This window comes from Hyperolius riggenbachi, chromosome 11, assembly GCF_040937935.1.
Source record: "Hyperolius riggenbachi isolate aHypRig1 chromosome 11, aHypRig1.pri, whole genome shotgun sequence".
NCBI lineage: Eukaryota > Metazoa > Chordata > Amphibia > Anura > Hyperoliidae > Hyperolius > Hyperolius riggenbachi.
The window spans coordinates 126,266,795-126,289,234 of NC_090656.1; the positions used below are offsets into that span (position 1 = coordinate 126,266,795).

The following is a 22,440-nucleotide window of genomic DNA, read 5'->3' on the forward strand; positions in this document are numbered from 1 at the left end:
TCCAGGAACCAAAATAGGTTAAAGTATAGCTGCAATATGTAGCTTTGTCTGTAGTCCTTGTCTGCAGCACTTCTCTTCTGTAGCCTACTGATGTAGGGCTAAGGCTCCTATCACACTAGGGGCTTGAGTCAGTAAACGGTGCTAACCTACTTAGCACACCTAAAGACTTTAGGCGTGTTAACCAGGGTGCTAAGTAGGTTAGCACCGTTTCTAAAATCTGATCGCGCGCAAAAGTTTGTGCGCGCTAAGTCCGGTGCGCGCGCGCAACTTCGCATAGACTTGAATGGGCACTTCGCTAAACTTTGCACGCGGATATTTGCGCGTGATCTGAGTTTAACACGACCAAACTGAGTTTAGGCGTGATAATGGCCTTTTCAGAAGAGTGCTAACAGTTAGCACTGCTTACTGAATCAAGCCCTAGGGCTTGATTCACTAAACCGTGATAACTCAAATATCACACCTTATCAAAGATATCACACCTTATAGTTAACATGCCTTATCAGAGTAGCATAGCAAGCGCTACAAACGTATGCCTGCTTTGGCAATGGCACTCGTTCTGCCCTGAGCCCCTGCGGGTTCGTAGCGCTCGCTATGCTACTCTGATAAGGCGTGTTAACTTTGATAAGGTGTGATTTCTTTGATAAGGTGTGATATTTGAGTTATCACGTGTTTAGGGAATCAAGCCCTAGGTGGTGTTCCGTTTGTTCTGAAGGACCGCACATAGGATGCGACAAGCAAGTCTATTGAACTCCAGGTTACCGTTCCCAGGGATGGTCGTAGTCAGCCAACTTCGCTACGCTGGAACTACGCGTATTTTTACGCAAATACGCTTCGCAATCTACGGCTATGTAATCAGAAACTTCACTACGTTTGCATTCCGTAGACTACGCGCTAAAATACGCAAGCTTCACGTAGTGCGTAGCGTAGTTGATGCGACCGCCTATGCCCTTATGCGGAAAAATTTCCGCAATAATCTGCTACCTATGTTCATATATAAACTAATATAAGCATACATTCCACCTTCCAATGCGGAATTGTATGCGTTTAAAAGGGCAATAATAATTCTGTGCATGCGCAATGATCCATATAGAGGCAGTTAACGCACGCGTAGTTGACTTCGCAATAAATACGTAGCGGGAGAAGCTTCGCATAGCGGGACTACGACTACGCGGAAATGCGTACGTGTAGTTCTTAAGCTCCGCCTACGAACTACGATGCGTAGTTGCGTACTACGACGCGTAGATTCGCGCAGGCGTAGTTTATGAGCAACCCTGACCGTTCCCATTAGTTAAAGCCGGAGCATTACGTTGTAACACCTCCAGGAACATTTAATCGCACAATGCAAGTGATTTCCCATCGGGTGAATTAGAACCAGAGCCACTGATACGTGTCACAGTGCAACTTCCCATCGTCATGGCGTGCGCTGTAATGCGTGCAAGCGTTAGCTAGTGGAAATGGGCCCTAAGACTACACTAAAGCCTTGCACACTAGTATGTGTTTGGTGGCTCCAAATGATAAGAGGAACTCACCTCCCTTCCCGTTCCAAGCGCTGCTCACTTGCCGCTGGTCTCCTCTGCATAGCTGCTGATACACACTCTACTACCTGATTAACAGGAAGTAGAGTGTGTATCAGCAGCTATGCAGAGACCTGAATAACAGAAAGTAGAGTGTGTATCGGTGGTTATGCAGAGCAGAGCATCCGCAAGTGAGCAGTGCTTTGAATGGGAAGGGAGTTCCTCTTACCAAGTTTCCCACTGCACTAACTCTGCATAAGAGGGGGAGCATGGACAATAAGATGAAGAAGAGGAAGGGAGTGAGAAGTCAGGCTCACCTCCACGTGGCTGAGACTCCGTATGGCCGCAGCTCCCCTCTCCACCACGGCGCCCTCCCCCCCTTCATAGCACTCAGGGTGTTGTGCGCCCCTAGAAAAAGGGCTGAATAGACCAATGGGGAAATTTAAAGATGCTTTTGCTCTCAGCTATATTAGTATAGCTAAGAGCTCCATCCTATGTGGAGGCTCCACCACCGGCTCCAGCGGTCCTCCCTACGCCTATCACCCCCATCCATGCCGGCATCTAGTGCACCCATGGGTACTCTAGGTGCCAGCATGGGTGGGAGTGATCGGTGTGGGGGGTGGGGAGGACAGCGGGAGCTGGCAGTGGAGCCTCAGGATAAACAGTGCTCTCAGTTATACTTTATGCCGCGGGGAGCATCGTTTGTGGTGGCGACTGGAGATCTTCAATCAAGGTCACAAGTTTAGAGCATATTGGTGTGGAACCATTTTCAAGGATATTGGTGTAGGAACTTTTCTTTTTAAAGGTAAGTATTCATGGTTAAATAAGAATAATATAGGACTTTTTTCTTGGTTATGTTTTTATTTCTTTTAACCCTTTGTGGAAATGGGTAAAGGATACTATGTACCCCTATACACATTTATCCTGTGGCGGGGGCTGGCATCTGGGGGTCCCCTTCTTAAAGTGTAGAGGTGTACAGAGGCGCCAAAAGAGTAAAATAAGCTAAAAACATCTAAAACCGTTCAGGAGGCGGCGGTGGACTAGACACTCCAAACAGACACGATGCTGTCTATATATCAAATAGAATTTATTCACATACTCCTAGTAGTAACTGGCAACGTGTTTTACGGGCACAATCCCACTTCATCAGGCAATAAAACAACAGGAGTAGCACACAGCTAGGGGTCCAGACTATGCTTGGCACCTCAGAGTATTGTGCCCATGAAACGCGTTGCCAGTTACTACTAGGTGTATGTGAATAAATTCTATTTAATATGTCAACAGCATCGTGTCTGTTTGGAGTGTCTGGTCCACCACCGCCTCCTGAACGGTTTTAGATGTTTTTAGCGTATTTTACTCTTTTGGCGCCTCTGTACACCTCTACATACTAAGTGATCCACCCTTGGTGGAAGGGTGATACACCCTCCTTTTTCTTCTATCCACAGAGAGCGACATCTTAGCCCTGAGTGGGGACAGGTCTAATCTCCCTACCTGCTTCTACAGTGGTTGCCTATGCGGTAACCCTGGTTTGTGAGTATAAATACTTACGTTACATATTATCTCTCCTCTTCAAAAACATACTACACTATATTGGGCTCTCAGTTTTATGTTTTTCTAATCCTTACAAGTAAACCTTCTTAAAGGGTGACAATGGGTGTGAGGAGGGCAACACTGGGTGGGGAGGGTGACACTGGGTGGGAGGTGGGTTAGTGTGGGTGGGGAGGGTGACATTGGATGGGAAAGGGTGACACTGGGTGTCAGTTTAGGTAGCCTGATGACCTACCCATTATAGTTAGCCAAATGACCCCTCCTCCTAGTATAGGAAATTAGACAATTCCTCCCCCCCATATAGCTAGCCAGTTGACCTCCACCAAGTATAGAGGATGCAAATCCATCTTCCTCCTACTAGGTTCTCCTCTGTCATCACATGCATCATGCAGAGGAAGACGATCCTGGAGCAGTGACTTCCCCCTAAGATGTGGACTGCACTCTGCACAATGGCCCTCCTGACCATTGCTCCCCCCTTTCGCCCTGCTCATTCATCCATGGCTATGCCCCTTCCCCCAAAGTTCCACCTCTTCTCCAGTGTCTCCGCCTATTTGTCAGTAGCACCGAGCAATGGAAAATGTCTCTGTCAGGGTTTCACCCCTTCAGCAGTGACATGCAGGTGTGTCTCCCCCCCCTTGTGACGCCACTGGGCCTGCTAGCTAATACTGAGGGCTTATTTGACTATCTAAACTGGGCAGGTGTCTTCTTAATACTGGGGGCACATTTACTACCTATACTGGGGCAAGCACAATTCAAGGGGGGCACTTTTGATTCTCTGCCTCTAGAGCTGGAGAACCTTGTCCCAGGCCTGGTCCCATCTTTTCATCTTCCCAATATAAAATGTAGAAGTGGCCAGATTTGAAGCTATATTTACAAGGAAGGATATTGCATAGCATTTTAGGATGTTTTAAATGTATGTGAACCACTGTTTTTGTGCAAGATTCTGCAGGTTAAAGATTAAAGCAAAAATAAGCACATGATGATTCTCTGGTTGTTGATCGATGGTTTCGAAGGATATTACATCCTGAAAGAAGACCCGATCACAGGACAGATGCGGCTTAAAGAGAATTTGCAAGAAAAAAAATCCTTTGGGGTATACTTACCTCGGAGGGGGAAGCTTCTGGATCCTAATAAGGCTTCCCACGTCCTCCTAAGCCTCGGCGATCCAGCGGTGAAAGCCCCTGAATGTTGAGGTAAATATTTACCTACCGCAATCCAGTGTAGGTACTGTATCGGCTCTTTGCTTAGGCTCTGGCGGAAATAGCTGAGCCCGATCAGGTCCACTCTACTGCGACTCACACCTGTGCAGTAGAGCAGACCTGATTGTGCTTGGCTATTTCCGACGAAGCCTGACCGGAGAGCCGCTACTGCTCCTACGCTGGTGCTGGGGAAGGTAAATATTGCAAGCGCTACTTCACCAAAGCTGTCCTCTTTTGTGGGCTGTGGTTTGAGGGAGCCAGTGCTGGATCCCTGAGGTTTAGAAGGATGTGGGGAGCTTCAGTAGGATCCAGAGGCTTCCCATTCCCAAGGTAAGTATCCCCCAGATGGGCAGGCTCTTGTAGGAAACAAAAAAGGCACAGGGAGACCGGGAGCCCGATCTGGTGTATTATCAACGAGACACCAGAATATGTGTATAATAGAAAGAAATATACTCACAAAGTTAGGTTGCTGTCCGTAAGCAACCACTTTACTCGCTTGTGAGAAAGTACCGTCCTCACTCGGCCTTGCTTCTGATAAGGGGGTTGGTCGCAGCTCCAAAAGAAAAATATGCCACTGGAAGGGCTTCCAAGTGTGCACTCCCCTGTACAGGGGTGGAAGGGACTTGGGAGAGGGTAGGAGGCGCCTGTGGACGTGTATCTGTAGCTCTTCTGTTGAGTATAGTGGTTCAAACAAGGTGCTTGTATTCCTACCTTATAGTAGTGCAACTCACACATAAAGTAGTGGTTGAAGCTTCTCAAACTTTATTAGGGCACAACTGACAACGCGTTTCACAGCCAAGCCACTTCCTCAGGTCTATAGGTGTGCCTGGCCATATGGAGCTCAGGATAGAGACCTGGACACCCCAGGCACACCGATAGACCTGAGGAAGCGGCTTGGCCGTGAAACGCGTTGTCAGTTGTGCCCTAATAAAGTTTGAGAAGCTTCAACCACTACTTTACGTGTGAGTTGCACTACTATAAGGTAGGGAATATAAGCACCTTGTTTGAACCACTATACTCAACATAAGAGCTACAGATACACGTCCACGGGCGCCTCCTACCTTCTCCCTATCCCCCAGATGTTTTTTTTTTTTATTTTTATTTCAGAGACTTTTTAATTTACAAAAGTTAGCAGTACATTATAAGGCCTGAAACCCACTAGAGCGTTTTTTTTTGAGTGTTTAGGGAGCACTTTCAATCGCTAGCGATTTCCCTAAACGCTCTGCCAATGTAAATGGATGGGACAGATTCCACTAGAGCGATTGCGATTAAGGAAATCGCAATTACAGGACATGCCGTATTTTGAGAGCATTTCCATTCTAATGAATTGTATAAGAGCAGGGAAATCACTCCCAAAATCGCTTGGAAAACACTATCACAAATCGCTAGCGATTGCGATATCGTTTTGCGCTTTCTAGTGGGTTCGAGGCTTAACGTAAAAAATCAGGTAAACAATCGATACCTACCTGGCATTGATCTTGTCCCTGTTCTATCTCCTTGTACCATTAAATATTATATAAAAATCACTGCATAAATCACATCCAATGTTGATTGTGTTGCTGCAGCCACAGGCTTTACACTGTATAAAGCAGTACAAAGCAATGAAAGTTTTGTACAGCAGGTGACATTGGCAGCGCTTCCAAACAGAGGCTGCACCCGAATTGACTACCTGCAATAGATGTGCAGAGCTCCACTATGTGGACTAAAATACACAATTTGCATTCAAAACAGGTACAGCAAAGCAGGACATTAGCTTCAGTATAAATAATATGTGCACAAATTATTCCCTACTAGACTAGTCTAGTAGGGAATAATTTGTGCACATATCCTTTAGATTGTAAGCTTGCAAGGGCAGGGCTCTCTCCACCTTTTGTGTCTTGGAAATCATTATACATTTTATTCATCATGTTACTTTTATCACTGTCATTACCACTTCTGAATTTTGTATTCTGTATGCTGTATCATTTTTTGTTATTTAGTCACTAATTATGTATCTTGTATATTCGTGTACACCATTGTCTGTATTATGTACTCCATGTTTGTTTCTTACTTTGTACAGCACCACGGAATATGTTGGCGATTTATAAATCAATAATAATAATAATTATTATTATTATTTATACTGAAGCTAACGTCCTTCTTTGCTGTACCTGTTTTGAATGCAAGTTGTGTATTTTAGTCCACATAGTGGAGCTCTGCACATCTATTGCAGGTAGTCAATTCGGGTGCAGCCTCTGTTTGGAAGCGCTGCCAATGTCTCCTGCTGTACAAAACTCATGTAAGTATACTTATGGCTAGCTGCATCCATGTGCTTCAATTTGCATTCAAATTATAGATTAGGACTAGTACATGATTTGCATTCAAGGCATGTATTTAGCCCCTGTGGGGCTCTGCATGCCTCTGTTGGTCTACAATTCTGTCCCAAAAGAGCAAAAGTGTCTACCCCGCACACAATGTTGGTGATTGGGTTCCCTTTGCTGCTGCTTGTATCAGCTTTTCACTGTGCCTTCACGTTTGAAGAGCATCAATCAATTATCATCAAGAAAACATTCCGTGGGCACTAGTTACTTTGAGCTTACATTTATTCCAGGAGCATATGCAGACTGATGACAAATTACACGATGTAAGATCTTAATACATCACCCTTCCGGGGCTGCAAGCATTCACAGAGATGGTGTTCATGTCGACAATTGTTTCGCGCTAACAGCGCTTTTTCATAGACTTGACTCCTGGCGGGGAGAAGCTCGCCGCCATCTCAAAAGGCCTGGCGTTATAAAGACGCCAGGACCTCCTCCATTCTTCCGGAAACCCTCCTCCCCCTGTCATCCTTAGGCGGAAGTGCGTCAGCGCTCCAAATTGGAGCGCATCTGCACCTGCCCGCCCATGTCGGAAACCCGCCGCTTGCCTGTCGCACTCAAGCGAAACAAATTCGCTTGGTGCGTTGCTAGGCAACCTCCCGACTATACGGAGCGTCCCACCGTGGACATAAGAAAAGTGTCCTCGGTGCTGGGACGTTTGCGGGGTTCGGACACCGGACAACATCTGGAGGAGGGATGACCGGACCAATAAAGAAAGGAGCACAGGTAGCACAGTAAGAATAGGGGCATGTGCAGTACATACGCTCATATATGATTTATCTCTCAATAAATATAATGTGTTGAAGAAAAAGTAAATAGAGAAAGACCCAGTGACAGAGGCAGAAAAATAGGGACAAGAGAGTCCACGTCAGTACTAATATTTTTCCAGAAATACACTGAATTCATTGCGATCATTGAAGCCCAAAGGCCCTAGGGCATCGGATCGACTAATAAGCAACGATTCTCTTCGAGACAACAAGTTATCTCTATTGCCCCCACGTTGGTCTACAATTCAGTTGCAGCCTATGAGCGCTGTCATTGTTTGATGTCTGTTAAAGCAATGAAAGTGTCACACAGCTGCTAGTCTACCAACCTTTTAGCACTAGCCCAAAATGTTTAAATATGATCCAAATAGGGTATGCTTTTTCCTGAATCACTTATGATATCAACTGTAGCTAGGGGGTGGGGTTGGTGTTAAGGTAGGCATCACCTGGAGGGTTCTGTGTAAGAGTAGGGAGAGGTTGGGTCATAGTGAAAGACAAATATGCAATGGCAATGAAATGGCAAATATTACAGACATTTCACTATATGAATTAAGTAGTAGAACATCGATAAACTTACAGATATTCTACTACCGGTTATTTCTTGCTCCCTTTAAACCAAAATATTTTCCCGGTAAACACTGCACCCAAATTAGCATGTATCACTTTTGAATGTATGAGCCTTAGGATGTTTTACTAAAACAGAAATGGGGCATTAATACTTGTTTTTATTACCTAACTAGAAATCACTGGGCTCCCTGCAAAACTTTGGTTGCCCCCCCCCCCCCCCTCCTTGCTTGCTTTCTACACAGGTAAACTAAGAACCAGTGTTATTTAATTGGCTAGTGCACACTTGAATGTGTGTTCCCATGCAGATAAAACCAGACAGCAGTGAAGCACTGCACACATTTTCTATATCAATTACATTAGCTTCTGTGATAAAATGTGCATGTTTTCACACATACAGACACTCATGGTGTACAGAAATCTCATACAGAAAACTGACAGGCAAGTGTGCCCCCATCCTCAGCTTATTACACTCACTCTGTCCTCCTCTGATGGAGCAGAACTGGCTCTGCAGACATCTCCAGCATCACTACAGTACACAGCACTCTGGGAGGGGTGGAAAGGCTGGGGGTAGAATATCACTGTTCACAAGACCCTGCGGAACACTGTACAGGGACTATCCACAAATGTTTGTCTGCAAAACTTTGTATGATTCGTTATCAGTGGCTGAGCAGATACAGTCATTAGAACAATTGTGCAGAGAGCAGAAAGCTTTTTCTTTCCATGCCTAGATTTCTCAAGCATCACTACAGTACACGGCACTTGGGGAGAGCTAGAAAGACTGGAGGTAGAGCAGCTCTGTACACAAGACCCTGCTGAACACTGAATAGGGACTGTCTACAAATCTTTGTCTGCAAAACTTTGTATGATTCCTTATCAGTGGCTGAGCAGATGCAGTCATTAAAACAATTGTGCAGAAAGCAGAACGTTTTTTTTTCTCTCTGTGCTCTTAACTGTCAGTCTCTCAGGACTGGTAAAATAAACTTCTCCCCCACGGGATCCCCAGCTGATTCTGGGCCCCCTGGCTGCATTCCTTGCAGGGTCTATTGTTACGCCCCTGCTTTGCTGGCATCCTAAGAATTTAAATGGAAAACACCCTTTTTTCAGACAAGCCTATAATTTATTGTAGGTCGCAATGGACACTCACAATTTAATCTGCTAACTCCTGTCTCCTTCCCTATTCTTTTCATCCCACTACCCTCTGGGTTGTTAGCTCACAAGGGCAGGGACCTCCTTCTATTGTTTGTTATTTTGTAATAATTTATCTTATGTGTACCAAATCCTGTGATATCTGAAACCACACAGTAACTATGTATGTATTTATACTTGTGTCTTGAACTTCTCAAAATGGAGGTGTCGACTTATGCATAAATCCTAAATTTCTCAACTTATAGCCTGTGTGGGGTCAGGGGATAGTTGCAACGGAAGGGGTAGTGCCGCTGCTGCAGCAGTTACTCACCATCCACTGCTGGGGGAAGCGTCCTCTCCTCTTGCTCACTCATGCCAATTAACCTGCTTTAGCGTAACTCCGGCTCCTGATTTCACATGACTTTTGGAGTGGCAGTTACACTAACGCTTGCAGACTGGCGCAATGAAGGAAAAGAGTGGACGCTGTGCCTGGCTGTGGATGATGAGTAACAGCTGCAGCGGTGGAAGACAGCGGGCGTACAGTTGAACTACTTACCTTCTGGGATCACCGCAGCTTTTATCTTCTTCCTATCCCATTCCCAGGTATCCATCTCATTTGTAACAGTGCCCCCTGCAATGATGTAATCGCATGTCATCACAGGGGCGCTGGGACCAATGTGACGGACGCCTACAAGAGGAAGAAGATTGAAGCTGCAGGGATCCAGAAGGTGAGTTGTTAACCTCTATGCCCGCTCTCCCCGTCGCTGCGCCTATACTGAAGGCACCTGCCTGGCTAACCTATACTGGGGGCAACTAAACTAGCTACCTATTTATTTATTGTATTTATAAAGCTCCAACATATACTGGAGGTACTTCCTGGCTAACCTATACTGGAGGCAACTATACTGGGGGAGTACCTATACTGGGGAAACCTATAGCTTGCTACCTATACTGGAGGCATCTAAACCTGGCTAACCTATACTGCAGTTAGACTTATACATACTTGAGTAAAAAAAATATATATATATACTGGGGTCGAATTATACACGAGTATATACGGTATATAATCCTCAATATTTATTTTGCGCTATGTACGGTGCTACAGAAGATGTTGGCGCTATATAAATAAATAAATAAAAATAATACAAGGTTCAGTATTATTAGGAATACTTCACTAGCATGAGTAATAAGCTGGCTGAAACAAAGCCACCCACAGATGAGACATACTGTATATACGCCATGCGTGGATTCACGGCGGGAAACCAGTTTGCATACAATGTAATTACTTGTCATTTACTCCATGCTGCTCAATAATAAAATATGATTAGCATGTTGTTTAAATATTTTGTAGGATTCATAAATGTATTAACTTTTCAATTATGATTCTGTAACAACAAGTGACTGAACAATTACTATTATGGTTAGTCGTGGATTCCCTGTAACCAGAATCTAGCACTGTACTGCCTGTGCTATAACATTGGAAAAAAAAAAAAAAAACCACTAAACAACAGATCGTTTTCCTACAGTAAAAGTAAATAATAATAAAAAAAAAAAAACGAAATAAAGGTATATTTTTTCAGTTTTACATCCATCATAAATTTATAATCATGTGCCCTCTTGACATATTGTACATATACATTTTTTTACGTACGTTAAAAAGGGGCGCTGGGAAAAAAGGGCGCGGGGTTTTAAACAATAAACATGGATAACGTTTAAAAATATAATGTACTATATTTCGTTTAAATATTCGTTTTTATAAAATTATAAATCATTAAATAATGTTCATGAAATCGGCAATTGTGAAAACGTTAATCTTCCGTTTAAAAAGTGAAATGTATAATATTGTTTAAAAATTTTTTAGTAAGTAACCCTCCCTGTACCTACCCCTAACCCCTAGACCCCTGTATTGGCGCCTAAACCTAAGACCCCCCTGGTGGTGCCTAAACCTAAGACCCCCCTGGTGGTGCCTAAACCTAAGACCCCCCTGGTGGTGCCTAAACCTAAGACTCCCCTGATGGTGCCTAAACCTAAGACCCCCCTGGTGGTGCCTAAACCTAAGACCCTCCTTAGTGATCACTGTATTCTGTGTAGAATAATGTTTTAAAACAGTACGGGATAAAATATATTACAATTTACGTTACGTACTGATCGCTTTATTTTGTGAATAATAATGTTTTACAAACAGTAAGGGATAACATTTAAAATAATGTTTTATTGAAATAGGAAACGTAAATCATCACAAGCAGTTATAAAACATTAAAAATCTTCAGGCGCCCTTGGAAAATGTTATTATTCTCGGGCGCCCTTTTTTCCCGTTCGGCGCCCAGTAAACGATATTTATTATGGGAGTGAATGGCGGCGCCCGATTTGTCCACTAGCCTCCTGCGCCCTTTTTTACTGTTACCCATTTTTTTTATCCCTAAAGTCAGTAGGTGTAATTTTACTATTTGGCCACAAGATGTCCCCACTGAGCAAATCCCTATGTAGCGTACAAGTACGCTACATAGGAAACAATGTGTTGTTACATTAAAACTAGGGAAGTGACACAGGCTTCAATGGAAGCCTGCATCACGGGTGGCCTGCGGGAAGATTAATGAATGGGAACATTTTTCCCATTCATAAATCTATCGGCGGCGGCTCTATTTAAGAATAAACACATTCTCGGTGGACATGTACAGATTGGCACAGGGGACTTTTGTCCCCCTGCTACCAGCAACATCGCATTCGCGGGCATCTGCCCGCCCGATCATCTGCAAACCCCCCCAAACTGCAGGGACGTGGCTAGCTGCAGTTGTAGCAGCTGCTGCTGCGGCATAAATAGTTAACAGCTTCTTTTTGAAGCTTGGAATCTGTATTCTAATTGCAGTACACACTGGCCAGGTTTTCTCCTCTTTCCACATAATTAGTAATCAGCATGGGCAAAAATCCTTGCTACATATCTTTATCTGAACAAATTAAAGAGACGTGAGCACCGTCTGAACAAAATATATAAAACAAACCTCCCCCTAAAAGAGGTTCATAAATTGAGTGGGCCATAGGGGAGTGGGGTGGCAGGCATTACTTTCCTTCAGGGGAGCTGCTCCCTTGCTCCCGTCTTTATACTAGTCCCCATCTTCTCCCGGGAGACCTGCAGGTGCCTCAGTTTGAAGTTCCTGGCCACTGCAATTCATGCCCCCCCCCCCCCCTCACACACACACACACACACACACACACACACACACACACACACACACACACACACACACACACACACACACACACACACACACACACACACACACACACACACACACACACATACTGTACATACATATGCACACTCCATTAAGGGGAGGTTCATTTTATATATTTTGTTCAGAAGGTGTTCGACCCCTTTAAGTGATTGGCGGCAGCTTTGACTACAACAGTCTCTGCCTGGATCACTGTGTGATTGTACTTCACTTCAGCATAGTAATCTTAGCCGAGTCTAGAGCTGAACTGAATGGATGTTTTATCAGTCTTGGAATTACTGAGATGAATATACATAATAATACACCAAGGTTCCACTGTAATAATAATAATAAGTAATGTACATATGAGGAGCGTGAGATCAGCATGTGCAGTTTGCATTGTAAGAAATGTGTTTTGGATATTTAGGGAACGTTATTTTGGTGACTCAGATAACATTGACCAGTTTGTTGACTTTCATACCCGTATAATGATTGCTTCATGCAGATTATTGTTATGAGGTCCAGTCAGAGCAATAGCAGGTCAGCTTTACATGATATGTACAACCTTCAGCCCATGAGATTTATATATTGTCCTCTTTGGTGCTGAAGGCCTGTCAGCAGCAACATTATTTTATCCTACTAGTGAGAATATTTATTATTGCCTCAATAAAGGATCTTTAGGAAGTTTTGAATAAGCACAAGTTTTACCTTCCATGCACCATTAGCTTTTATTTTTTGCACATTTTACTCCTGTATTGTATACAACCCCAGGCCCAGTGTGTGCACATTGCTGCAGGGCTGCGGAGTCAGTACAAAAATCATCCGACTCCAACCGCAACTGGTCTGTCATTGCCAACGTGAATGCCTCAATATGTTGTATAATAAGGTTGACAATTTGGGGAGGCGCCCAATAGTTATAATGGTGGATAAAACTATAATATATAAGAAATATAAGTAAAGGTATCTTACCTCTAATGATGACTCACTGGGATGGGATTAGGAGTCTTTATTATCAAATGGTTATACTGTTGACAACACGTTTCATGGGTCTCAGCCCGATTTATCAGGTCAATAAAACAAAAGCCTTGTAATACAGCCGCGTGGGGTGCGGGCGCCTTTAGCCGTATGTATAATAAGATTCACTAGAGCCCTGTATCAGCTGGCTAGCTATATGTAGCCTCACCATCTTGCAGAAAAAAGCCTCTGCCTCTTCTATACCGGATATAGAAAAGGTCATTTTTTGCAAGAGGACAGATTTATCATGCACCAGAGTTAAAGGTGAATCTTATTTAACAGACAAGGTGTTGGGACATTCTAACTTTTAAGCAATAGCGTACCTCTATGCTATGTACACCAGAGCTGCATTTTAAATAAACTATAGCTCTTAAATAGAAATCAAAACTAGTCCTTGATAAGAGTACATGTAGAGGGTGCAGACCGGAACATAAAACATCAATTATGCTCCAGGCAATCTAACTGTGGGTACAGCTTAAAGTGTAACTGTCGGGCATAAAATCAAAAATCAATTCTTTATTTTTATCTGGTAAACAAGTAATAAGGCTGCTAACCAGGCAATCCAAAAGTTTAAATCAATATTAATTTTCTTGATGATAAATGATCATTCCCCAGTTTACCTGACTCTTATTTAGTACACACAAAATTTGGTACGCAAAAAGAAAGTCGCAGGGCATGCTGGGTTGTCATTTTTTGCTTCTCTACTGTCCCCTCAGACTTAACTAATGCAGCCTGATTGGCTGAAGCCTCTTTCCCTCCTGTTTTACCCTCCCACACCTCTGCTCTCTGATTGGCCAATATTGTGAGCAATGCATACACAGTCAGGCAGAGGACAATAAGGGAGAAAATTACATCAGGATTGGCTTCAAAATAGCCACAGTTAAACTGGAAAATGCTGAAAAGGATTTTCTCTTTTTTTTACTATAGAAAAATCACTAAAATTAAAATATGGACAGTGCAATACATATGTTATGTAAGTAGAGCAAGTATTTATCTACTTATATGTGTGGTGTTGTTTTTTTCAGGGATCTTAGCAATCTGATCCGCTGTGACAGACATTGAGGTGTGCCGATAAGCGACGTTCGCGAGGTCATGTGACTGTACCTATTGTGGAAATGACCGCTCGGAGCTCAAAAAATCGTTGGTCATCAGGAAAATCGTTTGGGAACATTGCGATGTGGGTACATACAGAGTGATGTCCAGGAAAATGAGGGGATTCTTCCTGCTTCAAACAGGATGTTAACTAGGTTTACGGGAGACAACACCTCTGCAGGCAATGTCCACAACATACTCAGTGGATTCACAACTGCTCTGCAGGGAGTTCATATGTAGAGTACAATAGAATCTCGTTATAGTAAACTCTGATATAGTAAACCTCTGGATATAGTAAACTTAGAGCTCATGTCCCAGCAAATGTGTCTGTATAAATATACAATGTATGACCAATTCTGATATAGTAAAAAGCTTTTGATATAGTAAATGACTTTTCCTGGTCCCTTGGAGTTTACTGTACTACTGTATAACTTAATTTGTAGTCACCAACCCCAATTTTTTTTTTAACACATTTTTTATTAGCCTGAAATACAAGCAGTACAATAAAAATAAATGTCCGTTCACATAGTGCAAATGGTCAAGCCAGTAGAACAGTATAAACTTGAGACATATAGAAAAATTGTTTCTTAGAGCGGCTAATCTGGTAGATAACACTACATGGAAACAAAGATCAGTCCACTTTTAAATATTTTTTTTCCTTTTAACTAACCTGCAGATGGCAGAACCTCAACCTGAGGGAGCCATTAGCAGGAAACCACTAAACTATTTCTAGTCTGATACCGCAGGCGTCCAGATCCCAGAACATAGACCTAAATAAGCCTGAATAAGACCAAGGCCCCAAATTTCAATAAGGAAATCAATAGATATTGCTTCATCCCCCAAGTAGTTTATTTGGAAATAAGTCAGGAATGCTAAATTGATCCTAGTCTCCCACATCAAATATACCCAGATTTCCGGCTATACGTCCAAGCAGGTACCACCTCGTCCATTTGAAGGGTTGCATAATATTATATAATTGTGTTCTCGGAACGTATTTCTTAATGAATTGTCCCCAGAGTTTGAAAAATTTGGCAGTTGCCTTGGTCTTATGTTGCTCTGCATCAAATTTGGCAATGTACATTAAGGTATGCATTGTGTCTACCAGTTGTTTATGGGATGGGGGGAGAGAATGAACCCATTGAGTCATTATAAATTTTTTTGCTGCCACAAAAATAAAGTGTTCTATAGGTTTAATACTTCTATCCGTTTCCTTGATTAGGGGGTTACTAGCGTGAAACAGGGCCTCCCAAAAAGTCAGAGCTCTTTTCTTTGAAGTTATTATAGAGCACATTTGTTTTACCTTTTTCCAAAACCGTTCAATCTGAGGGCACTTCCATAGTAGATGGGCCAAATCCGGTAGCTGCAAGTTACATTTCGGGCAATGAGTAAGATAGGTGGAATTCGGAGGGAGGTGCTTGAAATTAAAAGCATAATAACCTTTTGTCATAATTTTCAACTGCATCTCCCTCCAAGTTTCCCCCTTTACCACCCTTCTCATGTCTAACCAACCCATCTCCATTGCTTTACTTAGGTCATCAACATCACATCCCAGAGAATCCGCCCAAAACCTTAAATATATTTTTGTTGGGAGTTTAATCTTGAAAGAGCGCAAGTCAGAGTATAACTCAGATATAGACCTGTGATCTTTCAAATTGCCCAGAACTTTCAACAGCCCCCTGTGATCAGGCATAGGGGAACCTCCCTAAGTGTGGGAAACATAGGTTCTAATCTGGTGATGTAAGAAACTTTACAAATCTGTCAACTTAAATTGCACTTTTATAGAATCAAAATCAAGTATTCTCCCATTAGGGCCTGTTACTTGGGCCAAATGAGTTATGCCTTTAGTTCTCCAGTCGGTTGCCATAGCATTTCATCTCCCCCCTGGAAAGAGGCGCAAGAGGGGATAAAAGACCTGGGAGACCTAGGAATTTGCGGAATTCCCGCCAGGCTATACACGTGTCTCGGAGAATTACATTATTCTTAATGTGCCAGGGAAGGTGTGAGAGTTTAGTATGCAAAACTCCAGCAAGAGACCATGGTTTGACCATCTCCTCTTCTAGCTGGGTATTGGTAACTGATTGTCTGTTTCCTAGCCAGTCTCTGACATGCCTTAGAATCGCTGCAAGGTTGTAGGCGCGTATGTTAGGGAAGTTGACTCCCATCTTTTCTATGGGGTTTTGTAGAAGTCGAAGCGGGATCCTTGCCTTCTTCCCCTGCCAAAGAAACCTTTTAAATGCCCTTATCAGTCGTTGATTATCTTTGTGTTTGATCAGTAAAGGCAATGTTTGTATCGGGTACAGTAGTCTCCCAAAACTTATCATTTTTATCAGGTGGCTCAGACCTAGTAGAGAAAGGGGCAAATTTTCCCAGCCCAACAGTTCTAATACAACCCTATCTACAATGGGAGTGATGTTAAGTTTATAGAACTGTGCGGGTAGTCTTGGAATTTTTATTCCCAAATATTGGAAGTAGCTCGGAGCTATGAAAATGCCCAGGGAGTTGGCTTTTTCTAGACCCTTTCCAGAGCCAGTAGGGCCTGCTAGAAACATAATGACTGATTTGGATCTATTGATGGCCAATCCTGATATCATACGAAAATTATCTAAAAGCTTAAAGACATTGTCTAGATCATGCTCCGGGCTGCCCAGATAAAGTAATATGTCATTTGCGAAGAGAGAGCATTTAATTTCCTGTATCCCAATACGTATACCCTTGAATAACCCACTTGACCTGAAGTACTCTGCCAATGGCTCTATGGCCAGATTAAATAGGAGGGGTGACAGGGGGCAGCCCTGCCTCGTCCCCCTTTTCAAAGGGAAAGTAGGCGAGGCTGAGGGCCCTATGACCAAACGAGCAATTGGGGACGTGTACATTAGGTGTACATAGTTTAAGAATTATCCACTGAATCCCATCTGTTGCATCACCAGATCTAGCCAGTTCCAGTCTATACCGTCAAAGGCCTTCTCGGCGTCCAGGGACAAAATCGCCCCCGGACCCCGAGAAGGCCCCACCAGCCTATGATTCTCCAATACTGCTAAAACCCTTCTAATATTCATTACGGCTGAACGCCCACAAATAAACCCCACCTGAGAGATATTAATAATCCTAGGAAGGATATCTGCTAGGCGGTCAGCTAAGATTTTGGACAAGATTTTGAAGTCACAGTTTAAAAGAGAAATGGGCCGATATGAACCAGGATCAAATAAATCTTTCTCTTTTTTTGGTATCACCTTTATATACGCTTCATTGCTAGCTTGGGGGAACAGTCTCTTATTTAGGATAAAGTTTTAAAGGGACGTCAGGGTTGGGACTATTTCCGATTTTAGACTTTTATAGAACTCCATAGAGTAACCATCGGGGCCGGGAGCCTTACCGTTATGAGAATTTTTCACAATTGCCTTTACTTCACCAATTGAGATAGGGGCATTTAAAATTTCTAGCTCATCAGCTGTTAATTTTGGGAGAGTTATTCCCTGTAGGAAGGCGTGGCCTTTGGAAACATCAGTAGGTCTATCTTCATAGAGCTTCGAATAGTAATGTTTGAATATTTTAGCTATTTGGTCAGGGTCTGACTGTATTGTTCCTTGACAATCTTTTAAATGAGTTATATGATAGATTTTGCGTTTACCTCTAGCTATATTGGCCAATAACCGACCTGCTTTATTTCCGTACTTGTAGAAGGTCCATTCTGTCTTTGATCTCCAAAAGGATGCATATCTCTTATAGCTAAGTTCAAATGCAGCTTTGGCACAGTCTTGTCTGTTCGTCCATACAGGCAACATAGTCTAAGTAGGTAGTTCGCGCTAGGTTTGCTGTCTTTGTATAATCATCTAAAGCTTTTTTTCTTTTGGTGCTTTTTTATATGAGATTATTTCCCCCCTTAAAACCGCTTTGGCCGTCTCCCAATACAGAATTCGATCTCTGGAATGTTTCTCATTGTTTCTAGTGTAGTCTAACCACCAAAGTTTAATTTGCTCCAGAAAATCCTCATCTTGTAATAGTTGGAAACCTCCATTGCCGAAACGTAGACCTTTGGAAGGGCACCAGGTCAAGCTGTAAAATAATTGGAGCATGTTCGGATACAACCATATCTGATATCTCAATTGCTTTCACCATTTGCATAACTGAGGCCGAGCCCAGAAACAGATCAATACGAGAGAGAGACTGATGAGGAGGGGAGTAAAATGAAAAGTCCCTATCCAAAGGATGGAGAAATCTCCAAAGATCTATTAAATTGAGGGATTGTGCAAAAGAAGATAAATTCTTATCATTTTCCAAGATTCTTACTTGCTTTTGCGTACCTATAGTATGGCGTCTATCTTCTTTTGGATTTAGGACTGAGTTAAAATCACCTCCTATTACATATGGTATGGAATGTTCAATTTCGGCTATCAAGGGAGTGACGTTACTCAAAAACCTCCTATTTGACTCATTTGGGCCATACATGTTGAATATTATCAGCTGTTTACCTTGGAAGTCTAAGGTCAGTTTTACCCACCTCCCACTAACATGATCTGTTTGCTGATCAATTATTTGGCATTGAAGTGATTTGTGAATTAGTATTAGAGAGCCAGCCTTGCCATTAACTGCCGGGGCACCAATGACATGACCTACCCAGAGCTTTTGTAAGTATTTGAATTCATCTAAGGTCAAATGAGTCTCTTGCAGGAGGGCTATATCAGCTTTAAGCTTATGCAAATAACGAAGGACTTGAATTCTTTGTTCTCCTGTCCTCAATCCTTTAACATTCCAAGATACTAATCGAACTTCAAGGGGGATAAAATATCAAACAGAGAAATTTGTTAGTTCTAAATCTCATAAGTGAAGCCAGATGTGTCCCAGCCGAGCACATCTGACTCCTTTCCAGTGGGGGTCTGTAGATCTTAAGGACGTCTGCAGCACAAACAACAACAAAACTGTCAAAAAGAACACATAAAGAATCGACAGCTGGCATAGAAGGTATAACCTGATCTCCCAGCTGACTTCCTTTTTTCCTCATGGCCATCACAGGAGTATCCTTATCCCTTAAGTTGTATAGATGATGGTATTTATATGTTTGTGGATAAAACCCATGATGTAAATAGAGGAGAACCAAAGAAAAAAGATATAACAGAGGAATCATCTCCTCCTGGTATGTTTACGAAGAACTTAGAACTATAGTTAGCTCCATTTCCCCGCCAGAGTGCATAGAAAAGAGATAAAGAGGAAAAAAAAGCAGAAGGAGAAAAGCAGGAAAAAGGAAAAAGAAACATTGAACAGCTAGCTGTTGCGTCTTTTCTACATTTCAATCTCTGCTATTGCCCCAACCCTCCCTCTCCTCCCTCCTCTTTCCTCCTATGCTCTTCCCTCTCACTTCCTATCTCTCAAAGCTGTCATTAATTTAGAGCATGATATGGTCACCAAAGTATTTCCATCAGTTGCCTGTCGAAACATACTGAAAAGTCATAATTAACCGATAGACTAGAAGGTGGGTAGGCTTAAGATATAATATAAACAGTATCTATTTAGGAGAAGGAGGGTAGGGGCAGCTACATTATGTAGAACCGAGACCCCTAGGTCCCCTCCGCCATTCAAGACAGGTTTGGACCGTAATCCATCAAAGGAAGCAGTGTATTGGAGTAGCTCCTGTAATTAAGGTAAAAAGTATATCCCTCAATACGTGAGATAGTGAAAATAGGAGCATCATGCCCATTCATCAGTCCCTGCATCTTGGGTGTCTTTGTTTTTCCAGGATTCCAGTGAGTCCTCCAATCTGGGGGCTTTCGGTGCAGGTTCCTTAGTTGGAGATCCCGGAGGAGATAGGGAGTTGTCACCTCGTTGCGGCGAGCACTTAGGAGGGGATCCCTCTGCCTGTGGTGACGCAGCCTGCATATCTCTAGCCGAGCCTGCATCTAAGGTTTTTATATAATTCAGGCTGTCGGAGGGACTTGCAAATGATTGCATTGGTTCAACTTGAATATAGATCCTTAACACTGCCGGGTAGATTAAGGCAAAGCGGATGTTTTTCCGGATGAGCAGCTGACACGAGGGAACGAACTCTTTTCTAGCCTTTGAATCTTCGACAGAATAGTCAGAAAACACTAAAAGTTTATTGCCTTGAACTGTCAGAGCTTTCCTTGTTCGATATGCCCTCAGGATTTTTGTTTTATCAGCAAAGTTCAAGTAGTGGGCAATAACTACTCGAGGGCGGTTGATGTTTGGGCGTATTGGGCCCAGTCTGTGCGCTCTTTCAACTTTGAACGGGCCTGCGAGGCCTAAAGCTTCTGGGATTAGTGCTGTACATAGTTCCATCAGGTCATCCAACTTGTATGATTCAGGCAAGCCTACAAATTTTAAATTGTTGCGCCGGGACCTGTTTTCCAGGTCCTCGACCCGATCCGCCAGTATATATTGCCGTTTATCGTGAAGGTCAGACTTCTTTTTAAGCACAGAGAAATCGTCCTCTAGCGCACTAACCCGTTTCTGGGTGTCATCTATACGGCCAGATTGTTGTTGCAATTGGGCAGTAATCGGGGCTAGATGCGTATGTAGGGATTTGGAGATGATATCAGTCACATCTTGTTGTAAATGCTGTGCTACCTCTGCAGCGAGCTGTTTATAGTCTATAACATAAGGCCTACCCGACTCTTCGGCCTCCTTCACGCTCTCTGGATCAGCAGCCGCCGCCATCTTAGATCTTGTTGTGGCGCCGGTTCTTGCTTTAGATGTATCCTTGACTCGCGGGGCTTTAGCCACAAACTTGTCCATCCGGGCTCCCGGACCTGCTCCTAATGTCTCCCTCTAAGCTTTGAGGCCAATCTGAGCGGGGTCTCGGCTCAATTTAGCGTTGTAATCTCGGGCGGGGAGCGGAGCTCACTGCAACACGTCTCCTACATGAGGCGCCGGAACTGGAAGTCACCACCCCCAAATTTAACAACATATCAAATGAACTGATTTTATGAGCAAAGGACGTTTGGAAATCGTGTACAATTGCTACAGAAACAGAAAATAGTTGCACGTATTAGTCTATGTCCAGGCTCCGTTAAGGGGGATTGGTTGCAGTGTGAATTTATGGGTGCTTCTTAAAGAGACTCTGAAGCAAAAAAAACTAAATTATGATATAATTATTTGTATGTGTAGCACAGCTAAGAAATAAAACATTAGGAGCAGAGACATAAGTCTAATATTGTTTCCAGTACAGGAAGAGTTTAGAAACTCCAGTTGTTATCTATGCAAATAAGTCATTGAGCTCCACGACTTTCAAAGTCGCAGAAAGCTCTGTCTTTTGAAGCTTGTTATTTCAACTGTCAGTCATTGTAATTTTTTTTCTCTGCAGAGAAGGGCTTCAAAAGTTTACTGGCCTTTTCTGTAAAATCATTTAGAATGCTGAGTAGTGTGTAAATTGCAAATATTAGAGAATAATGCAATGTTATAAAAAAAGACTATATAACTGAAAATAAAAATATGAGAATGTTTTCTTTGCAACTAATGTTCTAGTAACTATCCGTACTACACAACCAATTTATTATATCATATTTTTTTTCCGCTTCAGTAACTTGACCATCCCTATCAGTGACACAACCACACATCGGGCTTCACTCTTACATCAGAGCTGATATTTATTATATATGTTACGGCCAGAACCCAAAGTGTGGCCACTTCGCGTTCTGGTCGGTCACTTCGGTTTCTGGCCGGTCAATATGCGAAGTGGCCGCTGCGCCGCGGCCAGTGTTAGAAATGGAATGTTTCCTGTTAAGATTAATGTATTTTCTGGCCGTCTCTGGCCAAATGTAGCAAAAGTTAGTTAATTTAATGAAATGAACCCGGCGGCAATGTCATGGATGAAGCCGCCGGCTTCCGTTCTCTCCCCTCCCCTCCCCAATGCTGGCGGGGGGTGGGGACATGCGTGTCCCCCCAGAGTCGTTTGTTGCGGCAGGCAATCCTGCTGTTCGTTCCTGCAGAGCGGGTGCTGGCAGAAGCGATGTCTGCAGTGCTCCCCGCTCTGCTTCCCTGCAGCCACGAACAACTCTCGGGGACATGCGTGTCCCCCGGCTGCCCATATGAGAGAGAGA

The 22,440-nt window shown here is 43.1% G+C and overlaps 1 protein-coding gene and 1 long non-coding RNA gene across 2 annotated transcripts in view; one reads left to right on the forward strand and one right to left on the reverse strand.

Annotated features, from left to right (window-relative positions):
* The window catches only part of LOC137538717 (uncharacterized), a 57,262-nt gene extending 42,482 nt beyond the window's left edge, over positions 1-14,780 (forward strand). The window contains exon 2 of the long non-coding RNA XR_011024869.1: positions 14,323-14,780. This is a non-coding gene — a long non-coding RNA (uncharacterized lncRNA). The remainder of the gene's footprint in view (positions 1-14,322) is intronic.
* Positions 1-22,440, reverse strand: part of TSPAN4 (tetraspanin 4) — a 406,664-nt gene that overhangs the window by 35,677 nt on the left and 348,547 nt on the right. The gene's annotated exons all lie outside the window — the stretch shown is intronic.